General features: G+C 35.0%; 1 protein-coding gene across 1 annotated transcript in view; it reads left to right on the top strand.

Moving 5' to 3' along the window:
- Positions 1-22,089, top strand: part of LOC149928472 (uncharacterized) — a 249,584-nt gene that overhangs the window by 21,924 nt on the left and 205,571 nt on the right. The window lies entirely within an intron of this gene.

Consider the following 22,089-nt stretch of genomic DNA (forward strand, 5'->3'; position numbering starts at 1 on the left):
ACTCGGATACGTCATTATATAAAAGAGTAGGTTTTTATAGCGTCGTTCAACATTGCGAAATTTATTTGTTTCTTTCTATTTGTTAATTTATTTTTTACACGATGAACTTGGTTATTTTAAACCTTAACCCAGGGTTGGCTGATTTAAATCAACTTTATTTTAATCACGATTTTAATCAATGATTTTTTTAAAAAAAAATCATTGATTTAAATCAATTTTATATGGTATTTTTGAAAAAGAAAAAACCTCGCCAATTGCTATAATTTAGGTTTCAATATAATCTTTCTTGTACTTCCCTCTAATGTTGCATTGGATTCTACTTGTGGCTGGGGATTACGCAGAATTTGTTTTGTAAAGTACCAAAATACGTTTTAAAAAATAAAAACTTCTATATGATTATTAGCTTAAATTTAACAAATTCATTATACATATTAGTCTTTAAAAATTAAAACATATTTGATTTAGGTAAAATTATTATAATAAATTATATAAAACTTTGAAATTTTAATTAAAATCAAATAAATAAAAAAAATCAATAAAAATACGATTTAAATAAAAAAAAGTTGATTTATTTGATTTTATTTTAAATACCTCAGACCCCAGATCGAAATTTAAAATTCTTTTAAACTACTTATTTATCTTATTAACATGGACATTAAAGATTTTTCTATTTATGAATATACTTACTAAAAAGAGGACGTCAATAATTTTTATAAAATAAAGATTTTAAAATGTATATCTTCCAAAACGTTGGTATTTTTTACATCTTCGGCTATAGCGATACGGATGGTAAGGTCCAAGAATGTCAACTATACTCAGTTGCAGGTTAAGGAAAGCCAAATATCTAGTACATTTGGTGGATAGATACTAGCACGAATTTCCGGTAAATCGTCGGCGGGAGATTCGAATTTCGCCTGTTTACGGTTGAATTTTCCATTCACGAGGTATATATTATGTGGTCAGCTTGACCTATTAAGTCCGTAAAAAGCTAGAAAAAATATCACCTTGGTCAATGGCCATAAGAAATGCAAAATCCAGACACTCAAACTCTGAATAGTCAGTTTCAATACCAAGTGCTGCGAGCCCAACAATTTTGACTAGCCCAGCTTGGTCTTGTTTAGGAGTAGAGGAGGTTGATGGAGGAGGGTGAGATACTCCCTGTCGACACTCCTTATTTATGACCCACAGTGTAATTCCATTGGCGATTTTCAAAATCCCACGTATTTACAACAATTCACGACCATGACGCTTAAATTTATATAAAAATAAAGTTATATTTCCCGGAAGGTTTTTTTAGGACTTGGATTCTTTATATATCAAAAGTTAAAAAATGATTTTCCTTCGCTTCTAAGGGGTCGCTGCCAGGTTTTGCTTTCTGCTATATATACCCCCCCCCCCCTTTTTTCAAGTTTCTATAAGCATGACGTCTGTCAAAAGTGGTTTTTTTTTTAATATTTTTGATCTCGTGATTAGGGTGTTTACGCCTTTGAAGATTGGATTCGTAGATAGGCCCAACTCCTTTTTTCACTCCTATTTTAGGTTTTTATTTCATGGAAGGTCGTATTTGAACCCTTGAACTTTTGGAGACCCCTGAGGTAAAGGATTTAAAGTTACAAGTCGTTTTATTACGGAGAGGATTAAGAATATCGTTTTTAAGTACTTTTTCTTTAAGGTCACGCAACGGTGAAAAACCGAAGAGAGCTCTGAAGTTCCAAATTGTTTAAAATCTAGAGTTTTAAAATTTAAATCTTCTAATACAAAGATTTGGGAAAGATTTTGGGAAAAAACACTTTACAAGTCTTTGTAAGATTTAAGGATTTGTGATAAAAAGATAAGTATTAATCTCGAAATACTGATAAAGGTCGGGCGCGTAGGAACGTTTTGGATTAAGGGGAAGACTACACTCTTAAAAAAAAGGGTGTTTTAATGGTATATTAAGGGTGTGATATCTGTAAAAAAACACTCTTTAATGTTAATTTAAACGCCCTAAAGGGATTTTTATTGTCCCAAATTAAAAACTTGAAAAGGTGTATAAAGGGTGTTATATTACCCCGTAAATTGAGTGATTTAACACCTCGTAAGGGTGTAGCTCCCTTAAGGCAGTAGTTTAGTACCCTAAAAGGAGTATTTTAACACTTTAAAGGGAGTATTGTAGCACCCTTACGGCAGTAGTTTAGAACCTTAAAGGGAGTAGTTAAAAACTTTAAAGGGAGTAGTTAAAAACTTTAAAGGGAGTATTATAGAACCCTTAAGGGAGTATTGAAGAACCCTGAAGGGGTAGTGTAACACCCTGAAGGGAGTCGTTTGGTACCCTTAAAGGAGTGGTCTTGTACCCTAGAGGGAGTTGTTAATAACCCTGAAGGGAATAGTTTTATAGCACAAACTGTTAACAAAGGAACCAAAACGGAGGACATAAGCACCCCAAACAGTGTAAATAAACACCCTAGCAGGAAAACTGCTTTTTAAGGTGTAGAATAACATCCTTTATAAACCTGTTAAGGTGCTAAATATGGGACAAGAAAAAACTCTTAAAGGTTTGAAAATACATTTTTTTTTAAGAGTGTACAGTGGCCATTGTCTACTTTCGCGCTATTTCAAGCTGAACTCTTTTAATTTTGTATTTTAACTAATATTTAAGGGTAGAACAGCCTCTTGTTTAGTGATTAAAATAATTTTGTCAATTTTAAATTTAAAAGTAATTAAGTTATTACGTTTTAATTCGGACCCCCAGAGCTAAACAAGTTGGGCAAGGGCCCAAACTACCCTTTAGTTAGGACCTTATATCTCGTTAACTATTAATATTAGAATTATCAAAATTATTTTAAGCACTAGAGGAAGGTTCAGCCTAATAAGAAAAATATAATTCAATTATTTAATTGTTAAAACAGAAACGTTCAGCTTGAACGAAAAAGAGGTTTTTACTGTATTCTTCCCCCTTAAGAGGAGTAGAGTTCGAATATTCAATTTAGCACCCTCCTTAAACGTTATACCAAAAAAGAGTTTTCGGCACCCGTTTCCAATTTGGAGAGAGGTACGCCACTGTATTCGAAACTTAGACAAGCCAAACTTTAACTCTCACTACAGTGCTATTGAAGATATAACGAACAATTATAAGTACAGCCAGACCGAGCGAGTTTACCTGGTAGCTCTCAGGGAAAAGCCAAGGAATTTAAAAATGGGTCTAAAAGTCATTGAAAATCCCGAAATTTGAAAATTGGTCTAAATTTTTAGTGAAAAGCCAGGCAGAAAAAACAACGTTTAGAATCTAAACATTTTCCTAAACGCCATCTTGTAACGCCTTTTTAAGCACGTATTAAATCTAAACGCGTTTAAACACCATGTGTTTATAAGGTAAACGCGTTTACTCACTAAGCGTTTATGTGACATACGCGTTTAGCCGCAAGCGTTTATACAATAAACGCGTTTAGCCACCAAGCGTTTGTATGATAAACGCGTTTAGCCGCCAAACGTTTGTATGATAAACGCGTTTAGCCGCCAAGCGTTTAAGTTATAAATGCGTTTAGCCACCATGCGTGTATGTTATAAATGCGTTTAGCCGCCATACGGGAAAGGCTTAAAAATTGAACTTGAGATTGGAATTTTTATTATACTAAGATTTGAATAAGTCGACTTACAATAATGAAATAATAAGAAAACTGTAAACTTAACAGATTTCAATTCTCAACGTTAACACGTCGATTAATCGCGGCTGTTCTGTCTGCGTCGGCTATTGTTGAAAAATGACCACAACTTGCTTTCGGCTTTGGTGACTCGTGTAACACTTTTAATATCTAAACCCCTGGAGGTAGTTTTATTGTTTTTTTTTTTGTCATTTCTAAACACGTAGGTTTTATTAATGTTTAAGAGGCGTTTAGCTGGCGTTTATCTTAGGTAGTGTGTAGTTATTACCCGTGTTTTTAGCAACTGTGACAAGCGATTCTACGTTTAGCATCCATCCGTTTAGAAATTAAACACTTTGGCGTTTACAATTTAAACGCAAAATTTAAGTGTTTAAGTTTTAAACATGTTTATTTATTTTTTGATGTTGAAAATCTAAACGTAGTTTTTTCTGTGCAGGGAATTTGAGAGGGGATTTTAGAGTTTGTAAGTTCTCTCCTAACTGGTTAAAGGGGTTTTCCACCGAGATCTTCGGTTTCCCCTTCCATAAAAACTTGCTGAGGTTAACGGTAATAGTTAGTGTAGGGAGCTGTTGGCTCGCGTGGCATGAAGGGCTTGCCACCACCCTCCTACGCATTGTAACCCGGCCACCTGTTACTTGATCACGCACAAGCAACATTGCTTACGTGGTCGAAGGTGGTGCCTTGGGTATTAGCTCTATTTAAAAAAAAATTAAAAATGGGTCTAAAATTCATTGAAAAGCCAGGGAATTTGAAAATTGCTCTAAAAGCCATTGAAAATCCAGAAAATTTGAAAATTGGTCTAAAGTTCATTGAAAAGCGAGGGAATTGAACTTTGATTGCAAATTGAAAACTTTTACCAAATTATACGTTTAATATTGTTAATTTTGCCTTTAAACAAGTCAGGAAAAATCTAAGGAATTGGCCGGTGAAAACCTGGAAAGAGAATTTGAATCAAAATCCTTGATTCATGATATACTTCTATTTTGACCAGGGTCTCTAAAATTAAAAAATAAATTATAACATCAGTTATGAACGATCCCCTAAACTTATTTAAAAACCAATATACCAGCGAGAATTATTTTAGCGCAACCAACCATTCCTTGGAAAATAGGTTAATTAAATTAAAGACATCATTATTTCGTAAAAAAAAATAAACACGACATCGTCCGGTAATAAAATAATAATAAAATAATAATAATAATCAGTTAGGCTAATACCCAAGGCACCACCTTAGGCCTAAAATAAAGTATATCTGTGGAAATATAAAATAAGCTAAAATGCAAATACCACGATTAAAATGAGGAGAAATAAACGTCTCTTCCTCCGTCTTTGTTATTTTTCTACCTTTGTAGTAAGCGGCGTTGTGTGTGTGTGTGTGTGTGTGTGCGTGAGGTAGTTGGTCCTTCTTCTACGCTGTCAAATGACACAATCGATGTCTCCTGGCGGTCAGTCATGACGCAAGCGCACTAACCCACTCTCCTTTTTTATACCCGCCGGCCACCGCCGCCGCGTGCAGGTGCGAACCTAAACAGGTGCTTCTTTCGCCCCCCCCCCCTCTTTCACTCCGGGTCGACGGGGTTACCTGTTAGAGCCGCCGTATCGATTCTGCCGTGGTCGTTCGCTTCGCCGCGAGTACGCGGTGATAGCGGAGGACAGTGAATAAAAGTTTCATCTAAGCAGTCTAAGCGCGAAAATCTTTTATCCGCGAGTTCTTTTATTTCTTACGGGTTACGTGCGCGCCGCGAATGCTCTACGATTTGGGAATATTAATCAAGTTGAAGTTTTAGATGCTAATGGCGTTTTCCCTTCCACTCTCCGAACGCTGCACTGTCAAGACCCATTTCGTCTACCATTTCTAATTCAGATTCGCCCACGAACCTACCCTGTCTGCAACTACACCATTATCAAACGTTTACTTTTTGTTTGTTTTGCACCTAGAAGTGTACACTCTTTCACCTAAATCGAATTAATTAAACTTCAAAAGAAGCTGAAATTTGTGCTCCTCAAAAGTAAAAATGTAAAGTAATTGTATTTGGTCGTCAGTTATAGTTAGTCGTGTGTCTAAACTAGTGTTGTTAGTTGTTAATTTTCCGGAAAAATAAAATGCGGAAAATTTTCCGCAAATCGGAAAAATAATAAATTGAAACATAAATTCCTTTTTAAGGGTTTTTAATGTTTTTAACTTTTTATCGATATAAAATGTCTAATAACAGTATTAAGTTAAAAAGAACCACCTATGGACTGCATTGTAAAGGATGATAAAATTAGTGAATAAGTAGAGGGATAATAAAGCTAAACCCGAAACAAATTTGAAGAAATTTAAAAACTTACTATTAGCTCGTACCGATAGGTCGTCGAGCAAACAAAACGACGCGAAACTCGATCGGACCAAATAGGTACTGACGAGTCCCAAATAGTACGAAACCGGTCTACCGTTGGAATTTCTGGCTATTTTATTTAATTTGATTTTCACTGGAAGACCTATTTGGTAATAGTGAGTGTAGGGAGCTGTTGGCTCGCGTGGCTTGAATTGCTTGCCACCACCCTCCTACGCATCGTAACCCGGCCACCTGAATTAATGGTTTTAAAAGTCACTGGATGATTTGGGCCTAGGGTGGTGCCTTGGATATTATCTTTCAAAAACGCAGTTTTTCAGCCAATTTAAATGAATCTTTATTTATATAAAAAATATCGTAGCTGAATTATAGAAAAATACGTACTATTTAGTACGCTATTGAAAATAGTATGTAGCACAAATAAGCTTTAAATTATCGAAGTGTACGATAATTATAGTACGTCTGGCAACGCTGTCTTCCAATCGACGCACAGGTAACAGTTGCCTTTTCTTAAGCGATAAAATATTTGTAATAATTCAGATATCAAACAATCCGCATTTACCTTCATATATTATCAGATCATTGAATACGGGTCAAAGTGCATAGCAGATAGTTTAAAACTAATCTGAATTCATTGTATCTGCCAGACCACGATGAGAAGTCGAGGGAAATTTCCCAGATCTAGGGAAAGTTTTACCTCTAACCCAACCACCTGAATTAATGGCTTCAAAAGTCGCGTGATGACTTAGGCCTAAGGTGGTACCTTGGGTATTAGCCTAGCTGATTATTATTATTATCAAATGGTTATTTCTTATCCAAACCTCGAGTTCTAGTCCAAGCAAGTGTAGCTCAAAATTAAGAAAGCTAAACGTTTCCTGAGCGATTTGAGTGGAGTACATGAAGTTTTGATATTGAAAAGTGTTCATTGTTTTCTGCTAATTTATTCTATTTTGATGCACAACAATGATGCAACCTAGTTACCCAAGAATGTATTTATTTATGGAGAATCACCGTGATGAGAAGATTTTTAACGTAGCTTCTAATCGCTCGAACAGTCAAGTCCTTCCCCCTAAACCAAATCTCATTGGTCCCCTAGAGCCAAAGACTCTCTGTCCGGGGTAAATTAGATCGTCATTAGATAGTACAAATGCATTCTTGACATAACTTATTTAAGTAATCTAATATATTATCTAGGAATGCACCGATAGGGGTACAGCCGATATATCGGCTATTCGTGGCCGATAATATCGGTAATAATGGACGATATATCGGCCGATATTAAAGCCAAGCTTTTCCAAATATCGCCTTATTTGCGTATCAAAAGATCAACAAGACGTTCAATATACTTACACGTACTTTGTTTTGTCTTGAAAAAATTGTTTTTGGCCTAAAAAGTTGAAACGCAAAATAACGCCAAGTATTTGGATTTGAATTTTCGCCACCATCTTACGGTGTATCGCCAGCGCCAACAGCACCTTAGTGAGCGATTTGCGAACTATCCTAACTTTTAAAATCGCCCAATTTAGGCTTAGGTCTCGTTTAATTGGAACGCGCGGCACGCGCCGCGCCAGCAAAACAAATCTTTCGCGTCTTCAGCAGCGCGCGCTTTTACGTTGTTTTTCTGTTTCACCGATTTCTCACCAGGTGTCGCGGCGGACGCGCGCTTTTCAATTTCCAGACATTTCTTTATTTTATTAAAAACTAACCGCTTAATATTTTTTTATGCGGTTTTCGCCATAAATTTTAGTTTTTAACGGGCTATAGGTCTAACTAACGGGTTAAAGCTTGACCATTCCCCTTTAACAAAGTTATCTATCACAACAGTACTGTATATGATAAAAGCATTGCAAAATACGGTTCAGTACACTGTCATAACATTTTATTCTAATTTTTCATTAAAAAAACTTTGCAAGAGCATATCCGAATATATTTCTTTTCATTTTATTCGATAAATATTTTCTATGACAAATCAAATATCGTTGTTTTTTATTGGTTTTCATCCGTAACCCCCTGTCTAAAAAATGGTATGCTCTAGCTTCTGAAGTCTGGCGTACGTGGCGCGGCCAATCAAATAAAATATTATCATTAGTTAGTTAATCGAGAATTTTCTTATTTTTAAATGTTTTTCTGAAAATATTTTTATAATATCGGTATCGGCCAATATCGGCTTCGCTTGCCGATACTGATATTAGAAAAAAAATCCGATTTTTTTTCGGCCGATATATCGGTTACTTATTAAAACTAAAACTATTTGTTTACTATCATAAATTAAGGTATTGGATTTTATTAATGTTACTTATTTTCATTTAACCGAAAAGACGCGTATTAAAATTTTACGAAAAATCTTTGAAATAAAATTAGCTAAGTTTGCAAATGTTTCGCAGCATTTTATCAAAACAGTGTTTAAAAGTCGGCGCGTGACCAACGTCAACCCATTCACGCGACTGAGGGAAGCCAACCTAATGCAGTTCGAAAGACATTTTGTAGTTACAAATAAATGAATAAAAGTTAAGCTATTCTGTCCAATTTTAAAAGCCATTGGCTGTACTCCCAAAATGCTGTTCTACAACTAATATTATATATTATATATTATAATATTTCTCCGTGCTCTTTTTGGTTGAAAATCGTTATTGGATAGGTTAAGTTCGCTTAAGTCAAACGTGTAGGAGTGTAAACGTAGCTTTAATGTGCGTAGACTGTTTACCTTACAAGTTCCACCTACATGTTTTATAGCGTTGGCTTAACCTGTCTAAAAAGATTATCGAATTGTTTGGGTCAACAAACTGACTGAATAAGAACTTTACCGAAAATTGGATTGAATTTAGTATATTTCAAATATTATATACTTCAAAACTATCATTCATTTGAAACTAAAAATTGTTCCACGGAAAGTTTTTGCTTCAATTCAATTTGTCACTAATGCTTTCCCCCAAAATTAGTTTATATATATAATTACCGGAAGTAAAATACTAGTAAAATATTTGTATTCCGATATTCTCCCCAACTCTGTGTAAATACTGAAATAGTTGTACCGTGTGAATTGACCTTTATTAGTTCACGTAGCTTAGTGAAAATTAACGATTTTTAGTTTTTATGATTAAAACGCCTTCGTTGTTTGCGTCCCCAATTCGAGAATGAACACGCGGCTTACTTAAGCCAGGTTCACACTTACCCCTAAATCGCTTCGTTTAGATAACTAGTTTCCAAAACCAGCGTGAGAAATCGCTTCGTGTTGGTTCGGGAAGCAACTCGTCCAAGTCGGTTCGCTTAGAATCGCTTTCAAAACGACGAGGTGTGGAAGTAAAATTGCTACGATTTTCAAAATTAAGGGGAGTAAAATTAAGGCAAATAAAATTATAAATAATGTCAAATAATATTACGGTATAGTAAACATGATTAACTAATTGTTTTGGGATACATTTTAGTATTTTCGAAATTCTGGTCATAATTTGATATGCGTTAAGCCTTGGCTATAAGCGAACCGGGGTGAAGCGATTTCGCACGTGTGAACCAAGAGTTATCGTCGGCGATCTAAACTGGCATGCAAACCAACCTAAGCTAGGTTTTAAGCTCTAGTGTGACCGTGGATTTATTCTTTCGGTCCATGTTGGTCAAACGCGACACCGGTACGTCACCGTGGCCTCCAAGCTAGAGTTCAGCTGCTGGTCATAAAACTTGGAACGCCTTTCAGCGAGTCGTTATACTTCAATAATGGTGAGGCGATCGTGACCAAAAGTTAGTTTTCCTCTACCTCGTTCCATCGATTTGAAGCTCAGCTCTTAAATTTCCCCGACTATATTTACGCCGTTTTAGTACCGCTATTTCTGATAACATTCCACTGTACCGTTGCCTCGGGTTTTTACCTTTTAGCGTAAATTAGAGTTTTTGTCAAATGCTTTAAAGTTCTTGGTGAACCGTATCTACAGGGTCTTGCGTTTAGCTAAGGTTATATTTAAAATAGGTATTAGGTTAATATTAAAAAGAATCGTATAGGTTAGGTTTAAAAGCTATCTTATAAGTTAACCTTAGAAAGTATTTTATAGGTTAACCTTAGAAAGTATTTTATAGGTTAACGTATAGGTTAACCTTAAAAGGAATCGTATAGGTTAGCCTTTAAAGGAATCGTATAGGTTAACCTTTAAAGAAATCGTATAGGTTAACCTTTAAAGGAATCGTATAGGTTAACCTTAAAAGGAAACGTATAGGTTAGCCTTTAAAGAAATCGTATAGGTTAACCTTAAAAGGAAACGTATAGGTTAGCCTTTAAAGAAATCGTATAGGTTTACCTTAAAAGGAAACGTATAGGTTAGCCTTTAAAGCAATCGTATAGGTTAACCTTAAAAGGAAACGTATAGGTTAGCCTTTAAAGAAATCGTATAGGTTAACCTTTAAAGAAATCGTATAGGTTAACCTTTAAAGGAAACGTATTGGTGAACCTTAAAAGGAATCGCATAGTTTAACCTTTAAAGGAAACCTATAGGTTAACCTTTAAAGGAAACGTATTGGTTAACCTTTAAAGGAAACGTATTTAGGTTAAACTTTAAAGGTTCCTTAGATTAACTTATACACGTGCCTTAGCTCAACTTAAATCGGGACGCCGATCACCTAAGAGTTTGTCTATACACTGCAAATAAATCGTTCACCTTTAGATCACTATTTTACACATTGGTAGCACAAACATGTGATCTGTATATGTTCTACAAAGTGTTCCCTTGTGTGCTTTTACGATCTCCGAGTGTTCACTCTTTTGAAAATATCGCTTATAAGTGATCTCGTTTCACCTATCAGTGATCTTAAAGTGGTCAGGGTGCACTTAAAGAACACATAACACATTTAGAACACTAGTAGCAATGGTTTGGTACACTAAATTATCATATTGAGAACACCACGTTGTAAAAATTTGCTACACCACATAATCTCTTTTCGAACACTTTAAATTTATAGTGCAAATTGGTACACTATGCGTAACATCTAAAGCCTAGTTCACACTATACATTTAATTGAACTACTTAATGGTATCCAACTAATTGTAAGCAAGAAAATTGTAAAGTGTGAACAGAAAAAGTGGGAGTTGTTGCTACAATTATTCTGTTCACACTATACAAATTTATTTTCTTACAATTAGTGGGATACAATTAAGTGTCCCATTTAATTGACAATATCGGTAAAATCAAGATTTTTTTAACAAATTGTCAAAATGTAATAAAGTTTTACATTTAACTAAAACTAAACTTTGACGTTGATAAATTTTACTGAACACTGAAAATTAGAATCTATAACAGCTCTTTTCGTGCTGGACCAAAATAATGCACTACATGAGCCCATTTGTAGACGTGCCACGTTCAATATTAGAGCACTAAAAGATCACCTGTGCAACAAAAATGGCTCACCTGTTCACTTAAAGAAATAAGGGAACACTGCTGTTTAAGGGTTTTACTGTGTTTCCTGTGTGTCCTTTAATTGAACAAGTGAGCCAATTTTGTTGCGCAGGTGATCTTTTAGTGCTCTATTTCGAACTATTTCTGAAACACTTTCAGAATGCCAAAAAGCACTACAAGATCACTCAGGAACACTAAAAACACACCTAAGAACACTTAAACAGTAGTGTTCTCTTATGTGTTTCCTAAGTGTGCTTTAAGTGAGCAAGTGAGCCAATTTTGTTGCGCTGGTGATCTTTAAGTGATCCACCTGTACACACTTTTGAATTGCTTAAAGAACGTATTATTCACGCTTGTAGATCCTTATACTACACTAGTTACACACACGAAGTACTATGTTCCAAATGTGATCTCTTGGTGTATAGTGATCCGATTTTGTTGCGCACTTTTAGCGTGCTTTTAGTGATTTACTAGTGAAACTTTTTTTGCAGTGTACGCCTTAGGTCAACTTAATCGATACCTTATGTTAACTTAAAAATGTGGTTTAGGCTAACTTCAAAATGTGCTTTCGGTTAACTTAATAATGTGCTTTTGGTAAACTTAAAATGTTTTTCAACTATCGATACTTATTGATCTTATTTGGACTTATTTTAATTACCGGTTAAGAAATGCTTTACATTCTTAAATCCAATATGAAATATACTAATATTATATAAAATCGTGCTACGCGTACGCGGTACACGTAATCCCCAGACGTTTATTATTCAGGTTTAATCTCCCTTTAACTGCCACGAATTAGATTTTCTGCTCTTCAAATCGATGATTTAGGGGGTATAAAATGGGAAACAGATTTTCTAGCTTTTCGCTTCGAAATTCCAAATAAGAGTTTTCTTAGGCTGGAATATTTGGGTCATAAACGGTTAATTTCTTAACAATGGTTAAATAAAATAGGAAAGCTTTTGAGACGTTTACTTTTTTTATTCCCTTTGGTCTCGTACAAAAGGCACATTTTTAGGAGTTAAGTCGTAAAATTCCACAACTTTTTATAATGAAATTAGGTGAGCGAAAATGTATCGTATAAATGGTGGTGGATGTGTCGAGACTGTTTTAATTGCTGATACTAAAAATACTACACTTTGATCTTAACCAATCGAAGAAGCAGTTTATTTAGTAAAATCCAAAAAAATACGAAGCAATGTCTATTTCATTGATATCCAAACAAACAAGAAGCCTATTAAAGAGAAGTTACCTATTCCGTCGTGCGTAAAGGTACTACACTTTGATCTTAGGCAAACGACAAAGAAGCTTATTAATTTTTTAAGTCAATTTATTCGTTGATCCCAAAGATACTACACTTTGATCTTAAGCAAACGAAACAAAAGATTATTGATTTTTGAAGCCAATTTATTCGTTGATGCGTAAAGATACTACACTTTGATCTTAGGCAAACGACAAAGAAGCTTATTAATTTTTTAAGTCAATTTATTCGTTGATGGCATAAGATACTACACTTCGATTTTAGTCCAACGAAGAAGCAGCTTATTAAATGAAATTAAAAAAAATTACGAATCGATCTATATCGTTGAATCAAAATGATACTACACTTCGACCTTAACCAAACGATGAAGCAACTTACTAAATTTCAAAAAAAAAATGTTTTATACGAATTCATCTATTCGGGGCAAAACTTTATATTTTACGTACATACTTACTTTTGTCCAACACTATTTGACCAAACTACACCAATTACCAATACCGTAAAGAAATATATATTAATTGCTGTATTGCAACATTGAACATCGAATTAAATTGTATAATGACTTTAAGGTGTTCTCTTTTAGGTAATTGTATGCAAAAGCTATTTTTCATTAACGTGATAGATAGCCTGTAGTATATGTACAACACCCGATCGGTCTTAGATGGTCAATTAATGATAAAAAAAATCAAAATCTATTGGCCAAAACACCGGATATACCTTGGATCTAAGTTATACAATATTTTGGACAAAGATATTAAATCCATTACTAAAGCTGGTTTATACAAAAAATATGTAGATGGTTAGCCTCTTACGGATACATAAATTTGTAGGATTTTTTAATTTTAATTATTTTTAATTTGTAATTTTTTCGAGAGCTATAACTATATGTTATTAATATATGTTATTAATATATGTTATTAATATATGTTACTAATATATGTTATTAATATATGTTATTGATTTATGTTATTGATTTATGTTATTGATATATGTTATTGATATATGTTATTAATATATGTTATTGATATACGTTATTAATATATGTTATTAATATATATTATTAATATATGTTATTAATATATGTTATTATTATATGTTATTATTATATATTATTAATATATGTTATTATTATATGTTATTATTATATGTTATTATTATATGTTATTAATATATGTTATTAATATACAGAACATTGTTATTTATACTCATATGGAAATGTAAACAAATTTTCCCGCTAAATTGTAATAAATATTTGTCTATTATGAATTATCCCCGTCGGGGAGATGTGTACATTAAATTAGCACTTTTATAAATTAATTATTATTAGAGTTGTAAGTCGGAAAAGTTTATGGAAATTCGCATTTTAATTTTCCGCAAAATTAACAACTCTAATTACTATTATTAATATTATTATTATTATTATTATTATTATTATTATTATTATTATTATTATTATTTGTACCCTATTAAAAAGACCCAAGTGTAGTTATATGGTCAGGAACAAAACATCCATAAAGGATTTCGAGTCATCTAGTAGAAGTCATTCTGGGAAACACCCTGTATACGTGGAGGTAAACTAAACGGGGAAACCCAGCAAAACGTTATTAGCAAATTTTATCCTCCGCGTCGAAGCCGAGGAATCCTTACGTAAGAAAAAAGCGTCGCCATTATCCCCGTGATATGGGTCGTGTTTTTGGTCGAACCAAAGTTGTTGGTCCAAGACCATCAAAATAGTTCCAAACCCTCTTTTACGACTTTAGTGCCTTTTTCCCCGTTAAATTTACCTGCCAAAGCGACCATTTTTACCCGTACTTAGAGGGGTAACTATCGGGTAACGGTCATCCAGCTTTCTCCAGGCACCATTTACGCCATTCGCCATTACCGATATTAAAGCGCTAACGAAGGCGGGATATCGTCCACTCAGCTAGGATTAGAATGGCCGACGTATGGATTTGAAGGCTGTACTCTTGTTTGGGGGACGCTACTGGCAGAATAAACTTGGGTAGACTTTAATTTATTGGTCTGTAAAATTGCGAGCGACGGTTCGTGCCCCTTCTGCCGCTGCCCTCCTTGGATCCGCCCGTACCTTTTACGAAATAACTAATCGATAATAAGCCTAGTCTTGATTTTTTAAACGTTTTAATAGCTACTGGCTGCAATATGAAAGTTCGCGGAATTAAGGGTATACTATTTCGTTCGAGACTTTGCCAGGCGTTTCTTTTCGAGTTTTGTCCAAAATGCACTCGGAATAATCATTCTTTAAGGGTTCAGCGAAAGGGCTTAGCATAGGCCTTGCATTAATTTTAGAATTTTAAACCCGGAGTCACGGTTTGAATTTTCACATCGAAAATTAATTTTTACTTGCTGTACGTAGTTTCCCTTTGGTTTGATTATTTTAATTCAATTTCTTTAAGGTAATAAAGCGAAGCTCGCGAAATTCGCGTAATAAAGAATCTAATCAACTTCGATGAGGATAATTTCGGAAACCTTCGATGAGGATAATTTCGGAAACCTTCGATGAGGATAATTTCGGAAACCTTCGATGAGGATAATTTCGGAAACCTTCGATGAGGATAATTTCGGAAACCTTCGATGAGGATAATTTCGGAAACCTTCGATGAGGATAATTTCGGAAACCTTCGATGAGGATAATTTCGGAAACCTTCGATGAGGATAATTTCGGAAACCTTCGATGAGGATAATTTCGGAAACCTTCGATGAGGATAATTTCGGAAACCTTCGATGAGGATAATTTTGAAAACTTTCGATGAGGATAATTTCGGAAACCTTCGATGAGGATAATTTCGGAAACCTTCGATGAGGATAATTTCGGAAACCTTCGATGAGGATAATTTCGGAAACCTTCGATGAGGATAATTTCGGAAACCTTCGATGAGGATAATTTCGGAAACCTTCGATGAGGATAATTTCGGAAACCTTCGATGAGGATAATTTCGGAAACCTTCGATGAGGATAATTTCGGAAACCTTCGATGAGGATAATTTCGGAAACCTTCGATGAGGATAATTTCGGAAACCTTCGATGAGGATAATTTCGGAAACCTTCGATGAGGATAATTTCGGAAACCTTCGATGAGGATAATTTCGGAAACCTTCGATGAGGATAATTTTGAAAACTTTCGATGAGGATAATTTCGGAAACCTTCGATGAGGATAATTTCGGAAACCTTCGATGAGGATAATTTCGGAAACCTTCGATGAGGATAATTTCGGAAACCTTCGATGAGGATAATTTCGGAAACCTTCGATGAGGATAATTTCGGAAACCTTCGATGAGGATAATTTCGGAAACCTTCGATGAGGATAATTTCGGAAACCTTCGATGAGGATAATTTCGGAAACCTTCGATGAGGATAATTTTGAAAACTTTCGATGAGGATAATTTCGGAAACCTTCGATGAGGATAATTTCGGAAACCTTCGATGAGGATAATTTCGGAAACCTTCGATGAGGATAATTTCGGAAACCTTCGATGAGGATAATTTCGGAAACCTTCGATGAGGATAATTTCGGAAACCTTCGATGAGGATAATTTCGGAAACCTTCGATGAGGATAATTTCGGAAACCTTCGATGAGGATAATTTCGGAAACCTTCGATGAGGATAATTTCGGAAACCTTCGATGAGGATAATTTTGAAAACTTTCGATGAGGATAATTTCGGAAACCTTCGATGAGGATAATTTCGGAAACCTTCGATGAGGATAATTTCGGAAACCTTCGATGAGGATAATTTTGAAAACTTTCGATGAGGATAATTTCGGAAACCTTCGATGAGGATAATTTCGGAAACCTTCGATGAGGATAATTTCGGAAACCTTCGATGAGGATAATTTCGGAAACCTTCGATGAGGATAATTTCGGAAACCTTCGATGAGGATAATTTCGGAAACCTTCGATGAGGATAATTTCGGAAACCTTCGATGAGGATAATTTCGGAAACCTTCGATGAGGATAATTTCGGAAACCTTCGATGAGGATAATTTCGGAAACCTTCGATGAGGATAATTTTGAAAACTTTCGATGAGGATAATTTCGGAAACCTTCGATGAGGATAATTTCGGAAACCTTCGATGAGGATAATTTCGGAAACCTTCGATGAGGATAATTTCGGAAACCTTCGATGAGGATAATTTCGGAAACCTTCGATGAGGATAATTTCGGAAACCTTCGATGAGGATAATTTCGGAAACCTTCGATGAGGATAATTTCGGAAACCTTCGATGAGGATAATTTCGGAAACCTTCGATGAGGATAATTTCGGAAACCTTCGATGAGGATAATTTTGAAAACTTTCGATGAGGATAATTTCGGAAACCTTCGATGAGGATAATTTCGGAAACCTTCGATGAGGATAATTTCGGAAACCTTCGATGAGGATAGTTTCGGAAACCTTCGATGAGGATAATTTCGGAAACCTTCGATGAGGATAATTTTGAAAACTTTCGATGAGGATAATTTCGGAAACCTTCGATGAGGATAATTTCGGAAACCTTCGATGAGGATAATTTCGGAAACCTTCGATGAGGATAATTTCGGAAACCTTCGATGAGGATAATTTCGGAAACCTTCGATGAGGATAATTTCGGAAACCTTCGATGAGGATAATTTCGGAAACCTTCGATGAGGATAATTTCGGAAACCTTCGATGAGGATAATTTCGGAAACCTTCGATGAGGATAATTTTGAAAACTTTCGATGAGGATAATTTCGGAAACCTTCGATGAGGATAATTTCGGAAACCTTCGATGAGGATAATTTCGGAAACCTTCGATGAGGATAATTTCGGAAACCTTCGATGAGGATAATTTTGAAAACTTTCGATGAGGATAATTTCGGAAACCTTCGATGAGGATAATTTCGGAAACCTTCGATGAGGATAATTTCGGAAACCTTCGATGAGGATAATTTTGAAAACTTTCGATGAGGATAATTTCGGAAACCTTCGATGAGGATAATTTCGGAAACCTTCGATGAGGATAATTTTGAAAACTTTCGATGAGGATAATTTCGGAAACCTTCGATGAGGATAATTTCGGAAACCTTCGATGAGGATAATTTCGGAAACCTTCGATGAGGATAATTTCGGAAACCTTCGATGAGGATAATTTCGGAAACCTTCGATGAGGATAATTTTGAAAACTTTCGATGAGGATAATTTCGGAAACCTTCGATGAGGATAATTTCGGAAACCTTCGATGAGGATAATTTCGGAAACCTTCGATGAGGATAATTTTGAAAACTTTCGATGAGGATAATTTCGGAAACCTTCGATGAGGATAATTTCGGAAACCTTCGATGAGGATAATTTTGAAAACTTTCGATGAGGATAATTTCGGAAACCTTCGATGAGGATAATTTTGAAAACTTTCGATGAGGATAATTTCGGAAACCTTCGATGAGGATAATTTTGAAAACTTTCGATGAGGATAATTTCGGAAACCTTCGATGAGGATAATTTTGAAAACTTTCGATGAGGATAATTTCGGAAACCTTCGATGAGGATAATTTTGAAAACTTTCGATGAGGATAATTTCGGAAACCTTCGATGAGGATAATTTTGAAAACTTTCGATGAGGATAATTTCGGAAACCTTCGATGAGGATAATTTTGAAAACTTTCGATGAGGATAATTTCGGAAACCTTCGATGAGGATAATTTTGAAAACTTTCGATGAGGATAATTTCGGAAACCTTCGATGAGGATAATTTTGAAAACTTTCGATGAGGATAATTTCGGAAACCTTCGATGAGGATAATTTTGAAAACTTTCGATGAGGATAATTTCGGAAACCTTCGATGAGGATAATTTCGGAAACCTTCGATGAGGATAATTTTGAAAACTTTCGATGAGGATAATTTCGGAAACCTTCGATGAGGATAATTTCGGAAACCTTCGATGAGGATAATTTTGAAAACTTTCGATGAGGATAATTTCGGAAACCTTCGATGAGGATAATTTCGGAAACCTTCGATGAGGATAATTTTGAAAACTTTCGATGAGGATAATTTCGGAAACCTTCGATGAGGATAATTTTGAAAACTTTCGATGAGGATAATTTCGGAAACCTTCGATGAGGATAATTTCGGAAACCTTCGATGAGGATAATTTTGAAAACTTTCGATGAGGATAATTTCGGAAACCTTCGATGAGGATAATTTCGGAAACCTTCGATGAGGATAATTTTGAAAACTTTCGATGAGGATAATTTCGGAAACCTTCGATGAGGATAATTTTGAAAACTTTCGATGAGGATAATTTCGGAAACCTTCGATGAGGATAATTTCGGAAACCTTCGATGAGGATAATTTTGAAAACTTTCGATGAGGATAATTTCGGAAACCTTCGATGAGGATAATTTCGGAAACCTTCGATGAGGATAATTTTGAAAACTTTCGATGAGGATAATTTCGGAAACCTTCGATGAGGATAATTTTGAAAACTTTCGATGAGGATAATTTTGAAAACTTTCGATGAGGACAATTTTGAAAACTTTCAATGAGGATAATTTCGGAAACCTTCGATGAGGATAATTTTGAAAACTTTCAATGAGGATAATTTCGGAAACCTTCGGTGAAGATAATTTTGAAAATCTTCAATGAGGATAATTTTGAAAACATTCGGTGAAGATAATTTTGAAAATCTTCAATGAGGATAATTTTGAAAACATTCGGTGAAGATAATTTTGAAAATCTTCAATGAGGATAATTTTGAAAACATTTGGTGAAGATAATTTTGAAAACCATCGATGAGGAAATTTTGGAAATTTGGTATATTCCAGATAATTAGAGCCTCATAATTTCCAGTCGAAAGATATTGCAGATAAGTAATGATGCAAGGGCCTACAAAGCACCCTGTCTTACAGCACTAGGGACCGGATGTACTACATATGGTGAAACAATGGCAACGTAGTTGTCGAAAGGGTCAAGCGGACACTTTCAATTAACGAGGGATCTCGTCCGAACCTTACACGTCCAGACAATCTTTATTATAATGTCTCTCCTTCTCTTCGATATTGGACAGCGCCTGATGACCCGCCCGGACAGAGTCGCCCTATTCTACATAGATAAAGTTCGCCCTCTCCCGCGACTCGTGGCCGAGGCTTCCTTCTACACCGCGCAGTCTTTACCCATCCGTCGCAATTTGACTTAACTGACGAGTGTCTTCTTGGTTAGCTGTATATTTTGGCCTGACGCGTCGCTGTGTTCTTATTACGTTCTCTTGTAATATGGAAATGTAATCTATCCTGTGAGATGTCTGCTGCAAATGAAGCCGCTAATTCTGACTATATTTTTCCTTATTAACAATAACAATTAGCTCCATCCCTGTGAAATTTGTTTTACGACAAAATTTGTATAATTAACATCAGAAGTTAATAAAATATCTGTTACGAGAAAAGTATCCATAAGCATTTAAAATGGTCAACGTCGATTTCAATAGGCGCGAATTTTTGCTTAAAAATAATTATGATTAGATCTAAGCATTATGCAATTTTTTTACGCCAATATTTGCTTTATTACTTCTCTTACTAGAACCTAGAAGAAACAAACACAAGGAGAAAGCAGCTAGCCTTTAAACACGCTAACGAAGGGTTGTGTACAAATTTCATTGGGCGAACCTTTACCCTGAACGTTTTACCTGCAGGGGGGAAGATAATTTCCGAATTTTTCCCTTCGGACGGCAGCAGGCGCTAAAGCGTCCAACCAATGAAAAATGTACGCAAGAAAATGCACGACTTCTGACGAGTGGCGTTCTCCTTGTGTGGGGTGCTGTAATTGTTGCTCATTCATTGAGGGTTTTACATAAAGTACCTCCAGAAGCTTTTAAATTAATTCTTAGTTTCTCATCTAAGACTTGTCTTAGTAACTTCCGGTTAGTAATAGTTGGTTTTAAATTAGTTCCGGAAATTAGTATTCCTAATGTCTAAGTAGTTAATAGTTTCTTTCGCTTAGCTATATTTTGTTTGTCTACATTCTGTAAATTATGAATAGACCGTGGTTGAAATTAGAAAGGTTAGGCTAGCACCAGAAAACGTCCTGAAAACGAGCAGTACACAAAGGTACGTCTACACTTCTACAAGTTCACTCTACACGTGTTCAGGCGCTGGGTGAAAGCTTTTTTTCCCCATTTTGTAATCTTGATAGTATTCCGTCGAGATGTGTGTAAATTTCGTAGTATCTTCCTTCGAAATGCTTGTATATTATGTAGTATCTCCTCGAGAGTTCTGTAAAATATGTAGTATCCCTTCTAGAGTTCCATAAATTTAGTAGTATCCCCCTTCGAAATGCTCGTAAATTAAGTAGTTTTCCGTCGAGAGTTTTGTAAGTTATGTAGTATTCCCTCGAGAGTTTTGTAATTTATGTAGTATCCCTTCGAGATTTCTGTAAAATATGTAGTATCTCTTCCAGAGTTCTGTAAATTATTTAGTATTCCGTCGAGAGTTTTGTAAGTTATGTAGTATTCCGTCGAGAGTTTTGTAAGTTATGTAGTATTCCCTCGAGAGTTTTGTAAGTTATGTAGTATCCCTTCGAGATTTCTGTAAAATATGTAGTATCTCTTCCAGAGTTCTGTAAATTATTTAGTCGGCCGTCGAGAGTTTTGTAAGTTATGTAGTATTCCCTCGAGAGTTTTGTAAGTTATGTAGTATCCCTTCGAGATTTCTGTAAAATATGTAGTATCTCTTCCAGAGTTCTGTAAATTATTTAGTATTCCGTCGAGAGTTTTGTAAGTTATGTAGTATCCCTTCGAGATTTCTGTAAAATATGTAGTATCTCTTCCAGAGTTCTGTAAATTATTTAGTATTCCGTCGAGAGTTTTGTAAGTTATGTAGTATTCCCTCGAGAGTTTTGTAAGTTATGTAGTATCCCTTCGAGATTTCTGTAAAATATGTAGTATCTCTTCCAGAGTTCTGTAAATTATTTAGTATTCCGTCGAGAGTTTTGTAAGTTATGTAGTATTCCCTCGAGAGTTTTGTAAGTTATGTAGTATCCCTTCGAGATTTCTGTAAAATATGTAGTATCTCTTCCAGAGTTCTGTAAATTATTTAGTATTCCTGTCGAGAGTTTTGTAAGTTATGTAGTATTCCGTCGAGAGTTTTGTAAGTTATGTAGTATTCCCTCGAGAGTTTTGTAAGTTATGTAGTATCCCTTCGAGATTTCTGTAAAATATGTAGTATCTCTTCCAGAGTTCTGTAAATTATTTAGTATTCCCTCGAGAGTTTTGTAAGTTATGTAGTATCCCTTCGAGATTTCTGTAAAATATGTAGTATCTCTTCCAGAGTTCTGTAAATTATTTAGTATTCCCTCGAGAGTTTTGTAAGTTGTGTAGTATTCCCTCGAGAGTTTTGTAAGTTATGTAGTATCCCTTCGAGATTTCTGTAAAATATGTAGTATCTCTTCCAGAGTTCTGTAAATTATTTAGTATTCCCTCGAGAGTTTTGTAAGTTATGTAGTATCCC

Source organism: Leiobunum rupestre, chromosome 9 (assembly GCF_980474605.1).
Source record: "Leiobunum rupestre chromosome 9, qqLeiRupe1.1.hap1, whole genome shotgun sequence".
NCBI classification, from domain to species: Eukaryota; Metazoa; Arthropoda; class Arachnida; order Opiliones; family Sclerosomatidae; genus Leiobunum; species Leiobunum rupestre.